The following is a 19,941-nucleotide window of genomic DNA, read 5'->3' on the forward strand; positions in this document are numbered from 1 at the left end:
TCACGAAAATGGTATTTGGGGGTTCTTATTCAGGTTTCTTACTTCTGTTTCAGGGATAGTACCTTTGCATTTGTGCTTGATAGCAGTTCGCACATTTTTCATCTTCTACTCTGCCCCAGATGAATCAATGGACAGAAATACATTTGGGCATTTTGTTTCCCTTTATGGTTGATTACGATCAGAATAGCTAGTCAATCCATCTGTACCGGCTTAGAAGGCTTTAGCTTTTGTTAAATAATAGAAATCTGGGTGAGGACAGTATAGCATCTAAACATTTGACTTAATAATTAAACACCTGGGTGAAAGATTGACTTTCTTCTTAACATTTTATATGATACCATACAGCATAGCCCATCCTCTTAAATCTGTTAAGTTCCCTTGGAACTTTTATTTTGAGATGCTAATTTTTACCTTTCTGTTTTTAAATCACATATGTTCATATTTTCAGAAGCATTCTCTCAAGTTTGCTGCATAATTTAATGTTCTAATATGTGTTTGTGCAAAACATATTCACAATTTAAAAGGCATTTGGATGTGTAGAACAGTTGCTTAAATTGTGACACAAGAGTGCAAATCAACAAAGTATGACTTGAATCTGAATGGTATGAATTTTATATAATATTCACTGGGAAAATTAAAACTCTGCTACTCCTAGGAGATAACAGTGATAAAAGATACATGCAAGAATCTTTATGCAGGGCCTGCTACATGCCAGGCATTATGCTAGATGCTAGGGACATAAAAAGGAATAAACAGAAGAAACTTCTGTCCTTGAAGTACACACTATTTAATAAGAAAGATAAAAATTTACACTAATAATTGACATATAACCTGATATAGGCTGTGACTGAGGTATGAAAAATATAGAAATTTTCATTTGCCTGAAATTAGATGTCTTCAAAATTAACAGCATCCCAGATCTAAGATATTTCTCCAGTGGTGTTTTTTTCTCTTTTTTTAAACAAGTATTTTTCTAGCAAGAAAGTATTTGGGAATGCCTAACAGGAAGAATGATTTAACCAACTTTCTCCTTCTATTTTACAGTTGCACCAAACCATCAGCAAACACCCATTAGGATGGATTCAAGGAAGGGGAGCGAGAAAAAATAAAACTGTAGTGAAGAAGATAAATGTTCTCAATTCTTAAATCTTAAACAGGGAAATCATTGTCTTGGAGAGAGAATTCCATGCAATCCAAAGCCTCACAACAGAGAAAAGCATCCACACAGATGCTGCAGTTAATGTGTCTCTACATGGGACTATGACAAGGTAGGAAAACTGCTTAAAATTGAAGGGGTATATATAGAAAAGGAAGATGGCTGAGGGGGTGGGAAAGAAGAGGGACTGCAGTGTCCTAAAAGGATAAGGTTTGCATTAGACTATATGCAAGTCAACAAGAATAGAACTATAAGAAAACAATACTTAGTCTGTCATGAGAGTACTAAAAAAAACCCGGGCATGAAAAAAGTAAAAACAAGAAAATCTGTGGCAGTGCTGGACTAAGAGGGGAATGAACCAGAGGAAGGAGGTGGAAAATAATGCTCCCATTTTCCCACAAGCATTATCATTCTTCCCTTAGGTGTAACATTTATAGAGCATACATTTCTTGAGCTCGCATTGTATGTTAAACTCTATAGTAGTGAGTGTGTGTGGAGGTGGGGGGAAGAGTACATATAACGTTCCAAAGGAAAGGGTCCCCTTGCTAACTGCACTATGATTGAAATGATTGACAATTGCCAGCTTTGAAGTGTGCATAAAGTTTAGAGCCCTCCACCTGTAATTCACTCTTGTAGCACTTCCAGCAATTCCTGTATTTCTCCCCAGCTACTCTGGTTTTACCAAGAGTCTGGGAATAAATGCAATTATGGTTGCTGTTTAACTAGCTGCTCATTTCTTCCCACCCTCTCTGATTCAGTACAGCCTTTGTGTTCACATCCCAATCTGGCTATTAAGGAAATCAGCATCACCCTTTGCAGTGACTGACGGTGTCAGTCTAGGACAGGAAAGGAATGCAGGAGAAAGGAAGCAAGTGACAGTGCAGAATCTCAGAAAAGTTCAGCAGTCTTTCAACTGTCAACCTCCTTTACAGAAAATCAAAAATGACAATCAATTCCTGAGAAAGGGTATAATTTCCCAAACCAGATAAAAATACAGTGCCAAACTGCAAACTGTGGTGAAATTTCAGGAGGCTCTCACTTGTTCTCTCTCTCTCTCTCTCACTGTCTCTCTGTCTCTCTTCCTTTCTTCCCCTCTCCTCTCTTCTCCCCTTAGCCCCCTCCTCTCTCTCTCTTTCTCTTGCTCCATACACACATACACACACACACAAACACACACACACACACACACACACATATCTCCACTGACAAGAGTTTTGTCACATTAAGCTACTGCCATAGGTTGCAAGTGAATGAGTTGAAAACAGCTTTTGACTGAATTGAGAGGTTTAAAACAAAGGTTTTTATTTGTTTTTCTTTTCTCCTACCTTTTCTCTTCTCTTGGTTCAGTGCTCCTGTTCTCTAAGACTCAGCTGGGCTATCAGCCACCCTGGAAAGTCTTTAGTAACCTCCCTGCACCCCTATGCTGTGAAAGTTTCTATAGTAGCTGCATATTAGACTTTTTTTTTTTAATTGTCTGAATCCCCTAAAGACCCTAAGGCAATGGGGATCAGGGACAATCTTTTATCTCTATGTCTTCATTTCCTACCGAAATGCTTGGCATGAAGTAAATTGCAATAAGTAATTTACTGAATGAATGAATGAGCATTATATTCTTGGTTTGGTCTCTCTCTGAGGTAAGTGAGAATTTTTATGTTTTAGCAATGGTCTTAGATTCAGAAAAATGATATATTCCCCAAATTCTCATTTATGCATTCAGTCCTGGATCAAAATGTGTTAAAAACTATTAATGGAAAGAAGATGGGCTTTTCAATCAAACAAACTTGGGTTCTTAGCCTGAATTCACCAATTATGAACTGGCTAACTCTTGGCAAGTTACTTAATCTCTCAGAATCTGAGTTTCCTCAACTGGAAAATGGAGATGATATCTAGTCATATGGCTATTTGAAGACTTAAATGCATAATGTATATAAAGCATTTGGGACACAATACCTATCCCACACTAAGTACTACATAAATGTTAACTATTATTGAACTGACCAGAACAGTGCCAGGCACATAGGAGGAGCCGGATAAATGGGGGGTAGTTCCTTACCCCATAGCTTCACTTATATGCAAGGCATTAAAGACCAAAGATATTGTCTTTAAAGAATGTACATGATAGTGGCAGAAATAAGATATTTCTTCCATAAATCAAATATAAGTTGGTGATGGATGCTGTGATAAACACAAAGTGGTCCAGGGGTCCTGTTTCATCACTGGCTTCCCAGTAAGGTTATATTTAATTTGATACATGGAAAGGAATATTTCATAACTTACTTTGGGGTATTTTACCAAAGATTTAGTGCAAACCTTAACTCTACTTGTGCCTATAGAGATTCACATTCTGTTTCTAGGTCAAATCATTTGGAATCAACTCCATTGCATATATTAGGAAATAAATACCCCATAAATACACTCTCGCATCTATTCTGCCCCCTGGAACCTGGAGATAACCATGAATTTTTGTTGCACTTTTCATTTTTCAGAAATGGCACATATAATAAATAAATAAATACTTGAAAGGCAAATCAATACAACATAACCTTGTTATAAGAGACTCTTTCATGCCCATTTTAAATAGGCTGTCATGAATACAGAATTGCCATTTCCTTCTGCATATCAATATAAACTGCAATGTGATCTATCCCATGGATTTAAATTCTGAACACAAAGATCAACAAGAAGCCTGATGATACATCATATTCACTTTTTAAATAATCTCCATTTTAAATGAAAAATATTACAGTTCCAATTAAGTGGTTCCATAAAATGTGTAAAGAATTTATATGTACATGTTCTCCATACTGATAACTTAGAAAAGAATTAAATTTTACCCAACGCACACACAAAACAATAGATTGGATTACAATTATTGGTGACACCATTTGATAATAATGATAATAACCATGATAGGTACTCGTTAATGAGTACCTCTAAGATGTCAGTCTCTGGCTATAGGCTCATTTAATCCTTACTACAACCTGAAGAGGTAATGTCACCCCCATTTCACTCATAAGATAACTGAGACTCTCATATGAACTTTCTGTTTACCCTCTGTGTCCGCTTGGTCAGCAGGCAAGTTTTACATCAAATAACACAAATTTAGATTCTAGTCCTCCTCCCCTTCACATTGATCAAATACGACCTGTGCACTACCTTTATCCTTTCCTTCCTAGGGACAACCTTTCCAGAACACTGAAAAACTGAGGCTCGAAGTAGCCAAAGCAACACAGGAACTCAAAAACATCTCAGGGAAGGAGTGATGGAGTAAGCTGAACCTGTTTCACCACACCACCTCCCTCCCATTGTAAAGATTCAGAAAGAACAAAATAGCTGTGTTCAAATATCTAACAAATTGGCAATGGAAATGACATTACACATATTCTATTGAGTGCCAAATGGTAGAGCTATGACCTAGTTTGACCACAAAAAGGAAAGTTTTAAGCATTTCCTTCTAATGATCAGTTAGTTCTCTATTGTTGGTGCATAGTTTAAAACAGAGACTAAAAAACAAACAACCAAACAATCACCTGCTCCAGTGGTACAGGATTTGAGTGCCTGCTTGTTGGTCCTACTGAACCACTTTTCAAGCACCCTCCAACACTGAGGCTCTATAATCCCTTCTTCTGCACTTCAGCGGAAGGAGGAGTCTCATGTTATACTACAATGATAAGCCAGCAGTTACCTGGTTTTCTCTGTTAATTTATTCAGATCTCTTCAGAAGAATATCCAGTATGTAAGAAATCTGAGAAGCTTCCCATGAACAAGCCCTGTACCACCTGTAATTTACAGGATGGCAGTACTGTGCCTACCTGACTTATGAAAATTCAAGATTTACTCTTGCAGATGATTTGTTCCCCATTTTTTACATTTTTTTCTATATATGTACTTGTATAAGGTTTAAGACTCTTTTTTCTCACTTAGGCTCCAGTCCCTTCCCTCCTCTTCCCATATTCTCAAAGTCTATCTCAGTGATGCTCAGTGATCCATCTGGCCCCTTACTCACTTAGAGCACATGATCAACCATGTCAAAGGTCCTCATTCCCTGGCTCTACCTCTAAGCCTTCACTTGCCATGATGTTTTTACCAGAAACTCCACAGAAAATACCACCCATACTGTCCCCCCAATAATAAGTAATGATCATGGGCAACTACTGCTCTAAGTTTTAACTCATTTAGTCTTCATTCCAACTCTGTAAGTACTGTCATTATTCCTACTTGAGAGGAGAGTTAGAAGGGAGATGAGGTTAGCTCAAGTGACATATATAAGGTCTCAAAGTTAGAGGTAGAGTTAGGGTCTGCTCCCAGGGACAGCACTCTTAACCACTATGCTACACGTGTCACACTGAACACCTTCAACCTCCCCTTCTCCACCTAAAATCTCTCTGTCTTGGTTGTCCTCCTCATTTCTTTCTGGTCTCTGTCCTCTCTTCCAAGGCTGTCTCCCATTGTGTTCTTAATAACATTCTCATTTCTGTGTTTTCTCTATCCATCCATCTTTGATTTTTTCCATCTTCAGTCTCAATCCTCTCCCTGCCTTAACTTGCTGCAATCTAGAATCTGTTTACCACCCTCACTTTAGTAGCAGTGTTAAATCTACTCTTAATTCACCTGCTTTACCTAAGTGGTCTTCTTTATTACTGTCTCTATGCTGTCAATCCTGTTCACACCACTCCACTGGCAACTCTCTTCTCTCTTCTATTCAATTACTTTCTTTGTCTCTGGTTCTGCTCCTATTTTTCTGATCTGTCCTTTCTCCTTCTCAGGCTCTTTGTCCTCCTCTCATCATCTAAAAATAAGCATTCCCCAAGGCTCTGTCCTTGACTTTCTTTTCTCCTCTGTTTGCATTCTCTCCCTTGGCAGTCTCACCCACTGAAATAGTTTCAACTCTCTCCTCCATGCCATGAAATCTCTCTTGTGAAAGTTAGAATCATCTGGGGCTATTTCCTTATTGTGTCTTCGTGTCCTCAAATATGAGGTCTTTGAATGTGTTGGGCACAGAGAAATGAGAAAGGACAGATTCTCTGACAGTAGATCTTCCTGGAACTAAAAAAGAAGAAAAATGATATTGAGAAGAGGAATCAAAAGAGAAGGAAGAATAGTCCCTTCAGGAAGAAGCACAAGATGAGGGAGAAATGGTTCCACTCCCAAACTTCTAGAATGTTCTTAATGTTATACCTCTAGTTAAGGATCGTTCTTGATTCATTCTCACTATTAAGATCAATTTAATACTTCCTAGAACCTAAGGTTCTTGCCTCCTCTCTAGCCTCGTCTTCTACATTCCCCAGAATGCCTGCTTCACTCCAATTGTGTCAAAGTCTTCGTGATTCTCAGTGTACATTATGCTATCGCAGCCTCTAGGTCTTTGAACATGATGTTAAAGTATTATTCCTAAAGAATAGTTTGGATGATGACATTATCCTGGTAAAAATCTCTGCAGGTTTTTGTACTGACAGCTAATATAGCCTAAATTTCTCGATCTACCAGATGAAGCCCACGTTTTCAGCTTCTCAATATTCTCCATGACTGATTCACTTTGCTGTAGAGCAGAAACTAACACAACATTGTAAAGCAACTATACTCCAATAAAAAATTTTTAAAATATATTCTCTATGTATTAAGCCTATGATACTCACTGTTCTCTAAATATGCCCAGAATTCCTTGCCTCTTGTCATCTTATGCTGTTAGCCTAGACTGTAATTCCTGTAACATTTCATATCCTCAGCTGCCAAAATTTTATTTGTCCTTAAAGCTTACCTCTAAAGCCCACAGGTTTGTGATCTCTTTCTTTATTCTTCTACCTCTAAGGAGATACAATCTTTCCATCATCCAAAAGCCCTTAGAGCTAATTCTGTACCTTATTTGATAGATCATTACATTTGTCCAATTACCCAATAATTTGAAAGATATTTGAAGTCAAGAAAAATGTCTTTCTTAATTTTGTATCTCCTGCAGATGTAATAGAATGTTTAACCTAAAATAGACACTCAATAAATATCTGTTATCTTAAATATGGTAACTTTCTTCCTCGATTTCTAGAGAGTAGGTGCTTTATTTAAAAAAAAAAAAAAACTTCTCCGCAGAATGCCTAAAGTTCTCAAGAACACAAATTATATTTTAATTGAAATTATAGTTGTATTGATTCAGTTTTTATCAGAAAGAACCTAATTCTGGAGAGATTAAAGTTCTATCTCCAATAAGAAAAGATTCTTTTGCATTTTAACTATTTTGATTTTCAAATTCTTTCCAACCATTGATAACAGAGGGAGCATTTGATAGTGTTACACCCACAATAAGGAAGGGATAAACTGAGACACCTATTCTAAAAATCAGAACAGCTTAAGTTGAATTATAACATGTGGAAATCAGCACTCTCTTAACATAATGTTGGTTAAATTTCCCTTAATTTTTTTTTTCCCTTTCTGAGTACCTGAATTTTGACCTTGCCAATCTCAAGAGAAAAATACCAACACAGTACCAGACAATACAAGAAAGATTATTAAACTTTATATAAATCCAGTCAAACATAATTGACTAATTTCACTCACATGAAATGAGAACATAAACCCCACTACTGCCTTGCTAACTTGCTAACCTTTCAATATGCCTCTGCTAATTTCAAAATTTGAGAGTATGTTCCAAACTGAAGAAGGCACTTAAAAGAAAGAAGAAAATTAATTGTTAGAATAGCCAACCAAAAAAGTACATGTACAAAGTCAGAGTTTATATTTCCATAGTTCTCTAGTCTTCTGATACTCATAATTTTGGTACTCCAGAAAAAAAACAGCCTAGGCATACATTTTAAAAGAAAATTGATATCATTAATATGCATCAACTCTAGTACATATTTCCTGACCCTTTGAGTTTCTTGTATTAACAAACATACAACCATGAGGTTCTGAATCAAAATTTTGTGTTTCTTTTTTTAATATACCAAAAAGAAAGGAAATGTTATTCTACTCTTTGCATGCTCTTTATTTTTATTATTCTACTTTACCTTTGGAAATAAATGCACATGAACTAGGATGGGACAGAGAATATAACCCATTGTATATTATATTCTGTGGTTATATAAAAAATAAAATGGGAATATAAAATAATATGTTTTACAAAAATAACATTTATTGGGGGATTTATAATGTAGATTTAAATATAATCAAACTTCATGTGCCAAAATTCTTCCTACCATTTACAACTTTCACCACTCCGTGCAACTAATGAAGTGAACTTGTTGCTATTTGTCCAGATTAGGACTGAAGAGATAAGAGTACCAAGATTTGAGTCAACATTATAACCCAAAATTACATGATCTACTCACCAAAACTCCCAACAGACAACCTCCAAAAGCATACTGTCCTATAAAATTTTTAAATTTATTATTTAATATTTAATTTAACAATCTCCAATTATTTAATTGGAGGTAAGTAGAGGAAAGGTAGGGAAAAGTTCAGCTATGAAAATCGTCAGATATATTACAAGAATAACAATAATGCTAATAAAAATAACAATGTTCCATATATTAATAAGCTTATATATATATTACATATAATTTATTTGTATATATTTATATTTATTTACATATTTTATATATAATACAATTATTTCTAAGAGTTGCAATACTGCAAACATGAACTCTATTTTAAAGTTTTGTTGTTTTTTTGTGTGTTTTTTTTTTTGTTTTTTTGGCCACGCTACGCAGCTTGCAGGATCTTAGTTCCCTGACCAGGGATTGAACCTGGGCCCTCAGCAGTGAAAGCGTGGAGTCCTAACCACTGGACCACCAGGGAATTCCCCATAACTCTATTTTATAAATAAGGGAAACAAGGCTTAGAGTTTATATAGCTAACAAGATGTAGAGCTAAGATTCAAATCAAGATCTGTGTCCAAAGCTCTTTTCATTATAACATAACTATTTAAATGTAAATTCAGAGTCAGAGTGAACTCTTCCCTTGTATTTTATTTTATTTCTTTTTTCCCTTGTATTTTAAAAAGAGGCTGAGGATAAATGAAAATATTAAATAAAGAAAAATATGGACTAATAACTTGTTCTGTCACGGGCCTTATACCCTCTGAATTCCAGAACCACTTCCCCTCTTCTTCTATTCTTGTATACTTAAGAAAGACATGATGAAGGTACACATGATTTTTAACTTGGGGAAGTATAAATTAGAGAAAATTAGGAAAAATAAAGACATGGTGTGATTCATCAATAGTCATGATTCCTTCAGGCAAGTGCGAGAAAAGTTAGCCAGATTTTAATTACATCTTATTCAAACGTTTGTTAATTCAACAAATATTTAGTAAGTACCAGTTCTAGACATAAAGAGTACAATATTGACCAAGTCAGATTAGGGACCTGCCCTCATGAATCTCACATTCTGCTTATATTCCTCCGACATTACTCCTTCAAAGCTCATTCTCTCACACCACCTGCTTTAGGCTGAAACAGGATTGGTCTCTGCATCTGTTCTCTGACATCATAATGTTCTGATCTTTCATCATTTTTCATGTTATAATATTTTGTTTATGTGAGTTTTTCCCCCCTCTAGACTGTGATTAACTTGAAGTTAGGGCCTACAACTTACTGAACTCTGTATCTCAAGCTCTTTCCATAATGACCGGCACATAAGAAATGGCCAGTAAATGTTTATAAAATGATTGAAAAGAAAAGGCATTGGATTTCCATTTTAGGAATATGGTGTACTAGTGACCTGGACAGACTATCTTGTTTAAATCAACTTACAGTGATAGATGGGAAGTCTTTTTAACTCGTCTTAAATTTATCCATAAACTAACAAAACATATGGGCTATTTGGGTGAAAAACAAGGTGAAGACAGGAATCTAGAAAGGTAAGATATTTAGATTATTTAAAATAATAATAATTTTATTATTTAAAATACTTATTTATTATATTTATTAAGTAGTAATTATTTAAAATAGTTTTTGCTTGAGAGTATTTATAAAACCAGGGAGATCAAGCCTTTGTTGTTCAGCCTTACGAAGTTTGAAGAATAGGAATAAAAATTCTAGGGCTCACTCAAGGTGGAGATTCCAATAGATCACCCCACTATAAAAAGTAAGCACCAAAGGGCAATACTCTACCATCCCTGTTCTGATGGACCGCACACACAAAAAAACTGATGATCTCAAAACTTTGTGTCAGTGAATAAAAAACTATCTTCCCTGAGAAATTATAACCAAAAACTAGACCTCATATTGTTTGTGAATTGAGTTCATACTACATTGGTGGTCAGAAAAGCCTCAAGCTGAGAATTTGCTGGGAGTAGTCCTAATCAGGTAAGGCCTCTAGATACCTGCCAGAAGCAAACAACAATTCTACCTAGACCAACTCTCTTTTATGCAAGACCTTAGAGAGTGTCCACAGAAAAAGTATACCTAATTATCAAGAGTTAGTAAACATCCAAGGACAAAAAACACATCATGAGGTAAAACCAAGCAGAAAAAACATAACAGAATCAGATCCACACAGAATTTAAATACTAAATTTAGCAGAAACAATATATTGACCACCCATGTTTAATACATTCAAAGAACTAAAATAGAGGTTTGATATTATGAATGAGTTAAGAACCAAATTATTTGAAAAGGGACTAAAAAGAACTTCCAGAAACTAAAATATAATAAAAAATAAATGGAAATACCTAAAAGCAAATTAGACACAGCAAAAGAGATAATCAGTAAACTGAATGATAGCATTGAAGAAATTATTCAGAATATAGCACAGAAAGACAAATAAGTATCAAGAGATGTGAATGACAAAGTGGGAAAAGCTAAAATAAAAAAAATTTTTTTAAAGTGGGAAAAGCTAACCTACTGGAGTTCCATAGGAAAGATGAGTGAGAACAGGGCAAAGACAATATTTGAATAGATAATGGCTTGGAACTAAGGAAACATAATATCACAAACTCAAGAACCCCAAAAATCCAAGTAAGAAGAATGTTGAAACTGTAGAATGTTAAGGGATCTTAAAGTCAGACAGAAAGAAAAGGTAGATTGTATTCAAAGGAGAATCAATTAGACAGATGGCTGACTTAGCTTCAGCAACAGTGGAAGCAAGACAGTGGATGATATTTTCATTATAAAGAGAGAAAATAACTCTTATTCTAGAGTATTATAGTAAAGTTACTTTCATAAATGGAGAGAATGTAATGATATCAGGAAAATAAAGTTTTAAGTTTTCCACCAACGAACTTTCACTAAAAGAAATTATAAACAACATATTTTAGACAGAAGAAATGTGATTTCAAAGGAGGTGTGAATTTCAAGAAGTAATGAACAGCAAAAAGAATTGTAAATATTTTAATAATTCTAAACATATTTTGACATACAAAAAGAATAAAACATAATATTTTAAAATAACACACTAAAATATATGACAACAATGGCATATAAGTTGGGAAAGGATGAATGGAGATACAGTATTCTAAGGTGTGTGTATATTATATCAATAGTAGGCAGATAGGTAGAGCTGATAATCAGATGTTTTGGCTGCTATCAGTTCCGACTTTTCAATATCCATTTAAAATTATCAGAGCTCATAGTGTGCTGGTATCAAATATTTTGAATACGAACTGTGGGTAAATGTTTTTAACTTTGATAAGATATGGGTGCATATTATAATTTCTCAGATAACCATGAAGAGCATTAACAGAATATATAAATTCAAACAATTGAAGAGGAAAATGAAATGATAGACCAAAAAGAGCAGTGAATCAAAAGAAGGCAAAAAAAGAGAGAAGAAAAAATAGAACAAGGAGTAACAATAGAAATCACAAAGATGGTGAATTTAAATCCAAGTAAATCTGTAATTATGTTAAATGTAGCATACTTAAGATCTGTTTCATTTATTCTATAGAAAGTATACCTCAATAAAAAAATATCAATAGACTAAATTGTTAACTTGAAAAAGAAACTTTGTCATGTTGAATTTTAAAAGTACAACTAAATACTGCATAAATCTGAAACATTAGAATATTAAAAGGTAAAAGAAAAAATGGAAAAATTCTATCATGCAAATGGTAAACCAGATAAAACTGGTATATATAACTACAGCTGAAATAAACACATTTAAGGGAAAAAACACTGCAAGAGACAGCATGTGCTGTATAATAATAAAGGGTTTAATTCATCATGAAGACATAAAAATCATATATATATACAAAACCCTAAATATATAAGGTATAAATTTGAGAACTAAAAAGAAATTGAGAAATCTACCATTATAGTAGATTAGCATAGATTAGTATAACATTCTCAGTAATTGATAGATTAAGCAGAAAAAAATAAGAGTTCATTTAAATGAAATAATTAATAAATTGATCTAACGGCAATACACAGAACACTGCAAACTAACAACAAAGAAATATACATTATTCTCAACCACAATGGAACATTGATGAAAATTGATCCTATGCTATGCAGAAAGTCAAGCCTAAATGTATTTAAAAGATTTAGGATTATATGCGTCACAATACAATTAACTTAAAATCAATAACAAAACATCAAATAGTAAAATATCATGAGTTTGGAAATTAATAAACACTTTTAAATCCATGAGTTAAAGGGTCATAATGATAATTAGAAAATATTTAGGACTTCAAACTAGTGAGAAATACTACAATTCAAAACCTGTAATGGTACAGCCAAAACTGTTCTTAGAATGAAATATATAAAAGCTTAAAACTTAGAAAAGACTAACTAAAAATTAAATAGCAAAACATCCATCTTGAAAAGTTAAAAAAAAATCTAAGGTAAAAGAAAAAAAATACCTTTAAAGAGAGCAAAATAGTGATCCTTAAAAAGTACATACGTTGGATCTTTAAAAACCGTCAAAATTGACAGGTCTCTGCTACAATTCATTAATCAAAAGTGAGAGAGAAAGCAAAATAAGCAATATTGTAAATGAAAAAGAGACATTACACATTCAGCAGATATTTAAAAGATGAGCAAATACTCTGATCAACTTTATGAAAACAGTTTGAAAACTTAGATGAAATAGATACATTCCTTTAAAAATGCAACAAAAACTCATTTGAAAAGAAATAGAAAGCCCAACTAGGATTAATGACAACCATGAAGTAGTTGAGTCAGTATGTCAAAATCTTTTCACAAAATTACAGGCCCAAATGACCTTGTTTGCAAGTTTGAATATATTTTATAAAACAGTCAACAAACAAATCTATTATCACACAAAATATTCCAGATTATAGGGTAAAAGAGGAAACAGTTGCATTTCATGTTATGAGCCTAGGTTAATTTGATTCCAAAACCTTAAAAGGACAGAACAAGAGAGGAAAATAAAGACCAATCTTGCTCATGAACATAGATACAAATAACTCATACTAAATTTAATACCAAAACTTAAAAGGATAGTACAAGGAAGGAAAAGTAAAGAACAACTCACACACACACAAAAAAGACACAGAAGGTATACACACACACACACACACACACACACACGTGTATGTTAGAAATACAGAATGTATGTGTGTGTGTATATATATATACACACACATATGTGTATATGTACATTAAATACATAGAAAATATATATGGGTCAATCACATGGGGAAGAATTGAGATTGGATCCTACCTCAGACCATACGCTAAAATCAATACCAGATATATTAAAGTTCTAGAAAAGATATTGTGATTTACTCCTTTTCATAAATATTCTTTTTGTTTCTCCCAAATATTAAAAAAAAAAACACAAAATAAAAATACCTGATGGGACTACAACCAATTTAGTTTTCTCGCTCTCTTTGTCTATCAATTATCCCGAGCCATTTTGAGTCCTCACCTGAGCCCTATTTAATTCTAGCAACTCAAATGCCATTTCTGATAACTGCCCTAAATCATCTCATCAGAAAGAAACATTAAGCTATGCTATCACCCTGCCTTCCTTATTTTCTTTCATTTCTTTAGAAGAAACTGAGGAAAGGATCAAGCCTGCACATAAAAGTACTGCCAATCTCACAATCCACCACTGCTTAATTCAATTGGGAGTTTTGTTTTGGCTTTGTCTTTCCTCAATTGGTAGTCATGGGTAGGAATGAGGTAAACATTTTGTTTATATTTTGTTTGTTCACAAAGATTCTAAATTTGTAAGAACCTATTTGTATTTGGCAAGCATTACCGTCAAACAGCTCTGACTATCCAAGCTTCTCAAATGCTCCATTAACTGAGTTTTTCTACGAAAAGTGGCAGATACATCCTGTCAACTCTTGGCATTGCATGTCTTTTTATTCATTCATTTACTTATTCATTCTCAATTCACTTTATATATGTCTAGTCTATTTCTCTCACTTATATCTAAACCATCACCTAATACATCCAAAACCCTCTTATTGATTCTGTTTTCATTAGTAAACAAAATAGACAATTTTTTTTCTCTCGTGGAATCTAAATTCAAGTGGATCCAAAACAGAAAATAATAATATAAATAATAAATTGATTTTTTATTAAGTTAGAAGATAATAAGCGCTTTGGAAAAAAAGACAGCATGGTGAAAGGGTTGGGAGCTGGGTAGCAGTTAAGTTTATAAAAGGGATCAAACAAGGTTGCCTGAATAAGAAGACACCTGAGGAAAGATTTGAAGCAGGTGAGAAAATGCATAAGGATTTTTCCTGGCATTTAGCAATGGTGCTGAAAATCGGCCCTATGATAAAATTTTGGGCTCATTATACTATCCTTCAAAAATGCTTAACATTTTAGAAGGATAAGCATGATGATGTATACTTGTCCCCTTGGTCCTGAAAAACAAATTGTGTTGTAGTGAAAAAGTAAATATTTCAGAGTTAGAAAAACTTAAGTTCTTATCTCATTTCCAAAATTTACTAGTCTTATATCCCTAGGCAATTTTTTTTTGGAAAATGTTGAAAATAAATTTATTTGGGAAAGTTCAAGATATCTTACATTACCAAATATAAGGTGATCATGAAATAAGGCAATTCCTCACTTTTCCAGAAGAAGATCCAATTAAAGATTTTTTTCAGTCAATTTGAACATACAAATACTTAGGGATGCAAGGAAGGTAGTCAAATGTCTACTTATAATAATTATAATAAACTAATTACCTTATTTATGTATATTAAAAACTTATGTAAAATAATAAAGTAATTATTAATATTGCTTTATTCCACTCTTATGTCATGATTGTTTTTAAAAATTCTTCACTGTATCTTTTACCTCAGTCTCTTAGTCATTACTAGGAAAGTTTTAAAGTTTTTAAACAAATTTTTTCCAGAGAATATTTTCTTTTAATTTTTATTGAAGTTTGGTTGCTTTACAATGTTGTGTTAGCCTCCCCTGCACAAAAAAATGAATCAGGCATACACATATAGATATGCCTTCCCTTTTGGACTTCCCTCCCATTTAGGTTACCACAGTGCATTAGGTAGAGTTCCCTGTGCTATACAGTATGTTCCTATCAGTTGTCTATTTTAACATAGTATCAATAATGTATATGTCTCAATCCCAGTCTCCCAATTCCTCTCACCCCACCCCTTTCCCCCTTGGTATCCGTATATTTGTTCTCTATGTCTCTGTCTCTATTTCTGTTTTGCAGATAAGATCATCTATAACATTTTTCTAGATTCCACATATATACATTATTATACAATATTTGCTTTTCTCTTTCTGACTTACTTCACTCTGTATGCTGCTCTCTAGGTCCATCCACGTTTCTACAAATGACCCAATTTCATTCCATTTTATGGCTGAGTAATATTCCATTGTATATATGTAGCACATCTTCTTTATCCATTCCTCTGTTGATGGACATTTAGGTTGCTTCCATATCCGGACTATTGTAAATAGTGGTGCTGTGAACATTGGGGTGCATGTGTTTCTTTTGGATGATGGTCTTCTCTGAGTATATGACCAGTAGTGGGATTGTTGGGCCATGTGGTAGTTCTATTTTTGTTTTTTTAAGGAACCTCCATACTGTTCTCCATAGTGGCTGTATCAATTTACATTCCCACCAACAGTGCAAGAGGGTTCCCTTTTCTCCACACCCTCTCCAGCATTTATTGTCTATAGATTTTTTGATGATGGCCATTTTGACCAATGTGAGGTGATACCTCATTGTAGTTTTGATTTGCATTTCTCTAATAATTAGTGATGTTGAGCACCTTTTCATGTGTTTGTTGACCATCTGTATGTCTTCTTTGGAGAAATGTCCACTTAGGTCTTCTGCCTATTTTTCACTGGGTTGTTTGTTTTTTTGATATTGAGCTGTATGAGCGGCTTGTATATTTTGAAGATTAATCCTTTGTCAGTTGCTTCATTTGCAAATATTTTCCCCCATTCTGAGGTTTGTCTTTTCATCTTGTTTATGGTTTCCTTTGCTATGCAAAAGCATTTAAGTTTAATTAGATCCCAGTTGTTTATTTTTGTTTTAATTTTCGTTGCTCTAGGAGGTGGGTCAAAAAAGATGTTGCTGTGATTTATGTCAGAGAGTGTTCTGCCTATGTTTTCCTCTATGAGTTTTATAGTGTCTGGTCTTACATTTAGGTCTTTAATCCATTTGGAGTTTATTTTTGTGTATAGAGTTAGGGAGTATTCTAATTTGATTCTTTTACATGTAGCTGTCCAATTTTCCCAGCACCACTTATTGAAGAGGCAGTCTTTTCTCCATTGTAGATCCATTGTCTTTTCTCCATTGTGTATTCTCCATTTTGCCTCCTTTGTCATAGATTAGGTGACCATAGGTGCATGGGTTTATCTCTGGGCTTTCTATCCCGTTCCATTAATCTATATTTCTGTTTTTGTGCCAGTGCTATACTGTCTTGATTACTGTAGCTTTGTAGTATAGTCTGAAGTTAGGGAATCTGATTCCTCCAGCTCCATTTTTCTTTCTCAAGATTGCTTTGGCTATTCAGGATCTTTTGTGTTTCCATACAAATTGTAAAATTTTTTGTTATAGTTCTGTGAAAAATGCCATTGGTAATTTGATAGGGATGGCATTGAATCTGTAGATTGCTTTGTGTAGTATAGTCATTTTCACAATACTGATTCTTCCAATCCAAGAACATGGTATATCTCTCCATCTGTTTACATCATCTTTAATTTCTTTCATCAGTGTTTTATAGTTTCCTAACCACAGGTCTTTTGCCTCCTTAGGTAGGTTTATTCCTAGGAATTTTGTTCTTTTTGTTGCAATGGTAAATGGGATTGTTTCCTTAATTTCTCTTTCTGCCCTTTCGTTGTTAGTCTATCAGAATGCAAGAGATTTCTGTGTATTAATTTTGTATCCTGCAACCTTACCAAATTCATTGATTAGCTCTAGTAGTTTTCTGGTGGCATCTTTAGGATTTTCTATATATAGTATCATGTCACCTGCAAACAGTGACAGTTTTACTTTTTCTTTTCCAATTTGGATTCCTTTTATTTCTTTTTCTTCTCTGATTGCCATGGCTAGGACTTTCAAAACTATGTTGAATAATAGTGGCGAGAGTGGACACCCTTGTCTTGTTCCTGATCTTAGAGGAAATGCTTTCAGTTTTTCACCACTGAGAATAATGTTTGCTGTGGGTTTGTCATATATGGCCTTTATTATGTTGAGGTAGGTTCCCTCTACGCCCACTTTCTGGAGAGTTTTTATCATAAATGGGTGTTGAATTTTGTCAAAAGCTTTTTCTGCATCTAATGAGATGATCACATGGTTTTTATTCTTTAATTTATTAATATGGTGTATCACATTGATTGATTTGTGTATATGGAAGAATGCTTGCATCCCTGGAATAAACCTCACTTGATCATGATGTATGATGTTTTTAATGTGTTGTTGGATTCTGTTTGCTAGTATTTTGTTGAGGAATTTTGCATCTGTGTTCATCAGTGATATTGGCCTGTAATGTTCTTTTTTTGTGATACCTTTGTCATGTTTTGGTATCAGGATGATGGTAGCCTGGTAGAATGTGTTTGGGAGTGTTCCACTCTCTGCAATTTTTTGGAAGAGTTTGAGAAGGATAGGTGTTAGTTCTTCTCTAAATGTTTGATAGAATTCACCTGTGAAGCCATCTGGTCCCTGGAGTTCTTCTCTAAATGTTTGATAGAATTCACCTGTGAAGCCATCTGGTCCCTGGACTTTTGTTTGCTGGAAGATTTTTAATTACGGTTTCAATTTCGTTACTTGTGATTGGTCTGTTCATATTTTCTATTTCTTCTTGGTTCAGTCTTGGAAGGTTGTACTTTTCTAAGAATTTGTCCATTTCATCCAGATTGTCCATTTTATTGGCATATAGTTGCTTGTAGTACTCTTTTATGATCCTTTGTATTTCTATGGTGTCAGTTGTAACTTCTGCTTTTTCTTTTCTAATTTTACTGATTTGAGTACTCTCTCTTTTTTCTTGATGAGTCTGGCTAAAGGTTCATCAATTTTGTTTATCTTCTCAAAGAGCCAGCTTTTAGTTTTATTGATCTTTGCTATTGTTTTCTTCATTTCTATTTCATTTACTTCTGCTCTGATCTTTATGACGACTTTCCTTCTACTAACTTTGGATTTTGTTTGTTCTTCTTTCTCTAGTTGCTTTACGTGTAAGGTTAGGTTGTTTATATGAGGTTTTTCTTGTTTCTTGAGGTAGGATTGTATTGCTATAAACTTCCCTCTTAGAACTTCTTTTGCTGCGTCCCATAGGTTTGGGGTCATCGTGTTTTCATTGTCATTTGTTTCTAGGTATTTTTTGATTTCCTCTTTAATTTCTTCAGTGATCTCTTGGTTATTTAGAAGTGCATTGTTTAACCTCCATGTGTTTGTATTTTTTACAGTTTTTTTTTTTCCTGTAATTGATTTCTAATTTCATAGCATTGTGGTCGGAAAAGATGCTTGATACGATTTCAATTTTCTTAAATTTACTGAGGCTTGATTTGTGATCCACGATGTGATCTATCCTAGAGAATGTTCCATGAGCACTAGAGAAGAAAGTGTATTCTGCCACTTTCGGGTGGAATGTCCTATAAATATCAATTAAGTCTATTTGGTCTACTGTGTCATTTAAAGTTTTGTGTTTCCTCATTTATTTTCTGTTTGGATGATCTGTCTATTGGTGTAAGTGGGGTGTTAAAGTCCCCCTCTATTATTGTTACTGTCAATTTCTCCTTTTATGGCTGTTATGGCTCTTAGCATTTGCCTTATGTATTGAGGTGCTCCTATGTTGGGTGCATAGATATTTACAATTGTTATATCTTCTTCTTGGATTGATCCCTTGATCATTATGTAGTGTCCTTCCTTGTCTCTTGTAATAGTCTTTAAAGTCTATCTTGTCTGATATGAGTATTGCTACCCCAGCTTTCTTTTGATTCCCATTTGCATGGAATACCGTTTTCCATCACCTCACTTTCTGTCTGTATGTGTCTCTAGGTCTGAAGTGGGTCTATTGTAGACAGCATATATACAGGTCTTGTTTTTGTATCCATTTAGCTAGCCTGTGTCTTTTGGTTGAAGCATTTAGTCCATTTACATTTAAGGTAATTTTATGTTCCTATTACCATTTTCTTAATTGTTTTGGGTTTGTTCTTTAGGTCTTTTTCTTTTCTTGTGTTTCCCACCTAGAAAAGTTCCTTTAGCATTTGTTGTACTGCTGGTTTGGTGGTGCTGAATTCTCTTAGCTTTTGCTTGTCTGTAAAGCTTTTGATTTCTCCGTCTATTCTGAATGAGACCCTTGCTGAAGTGTAATTTCGGTTGTAGGTTTTTCCCTTTCATCACTTTAAACATGTCCTGCCATTCCCTTCTGCCTGCAAAGTTTCTGCTGAAAAATCAGC

Source organism: Eubalaena glacialis, chromosome 3 (genome assembly GCF_028564815.1).
Source record: "Eubalaena glacialis isolate mEubGla1 chromosome 3, mEubGla1.1.hap2.+ XY, whole genome shotgun sequence".
Lineage (NCBI taxonomy): Eukaryota > Metazoa > Chordata > Mammalia > Artiodactyla > Balaenidae > Eubalaena > Eubalaena glacialis.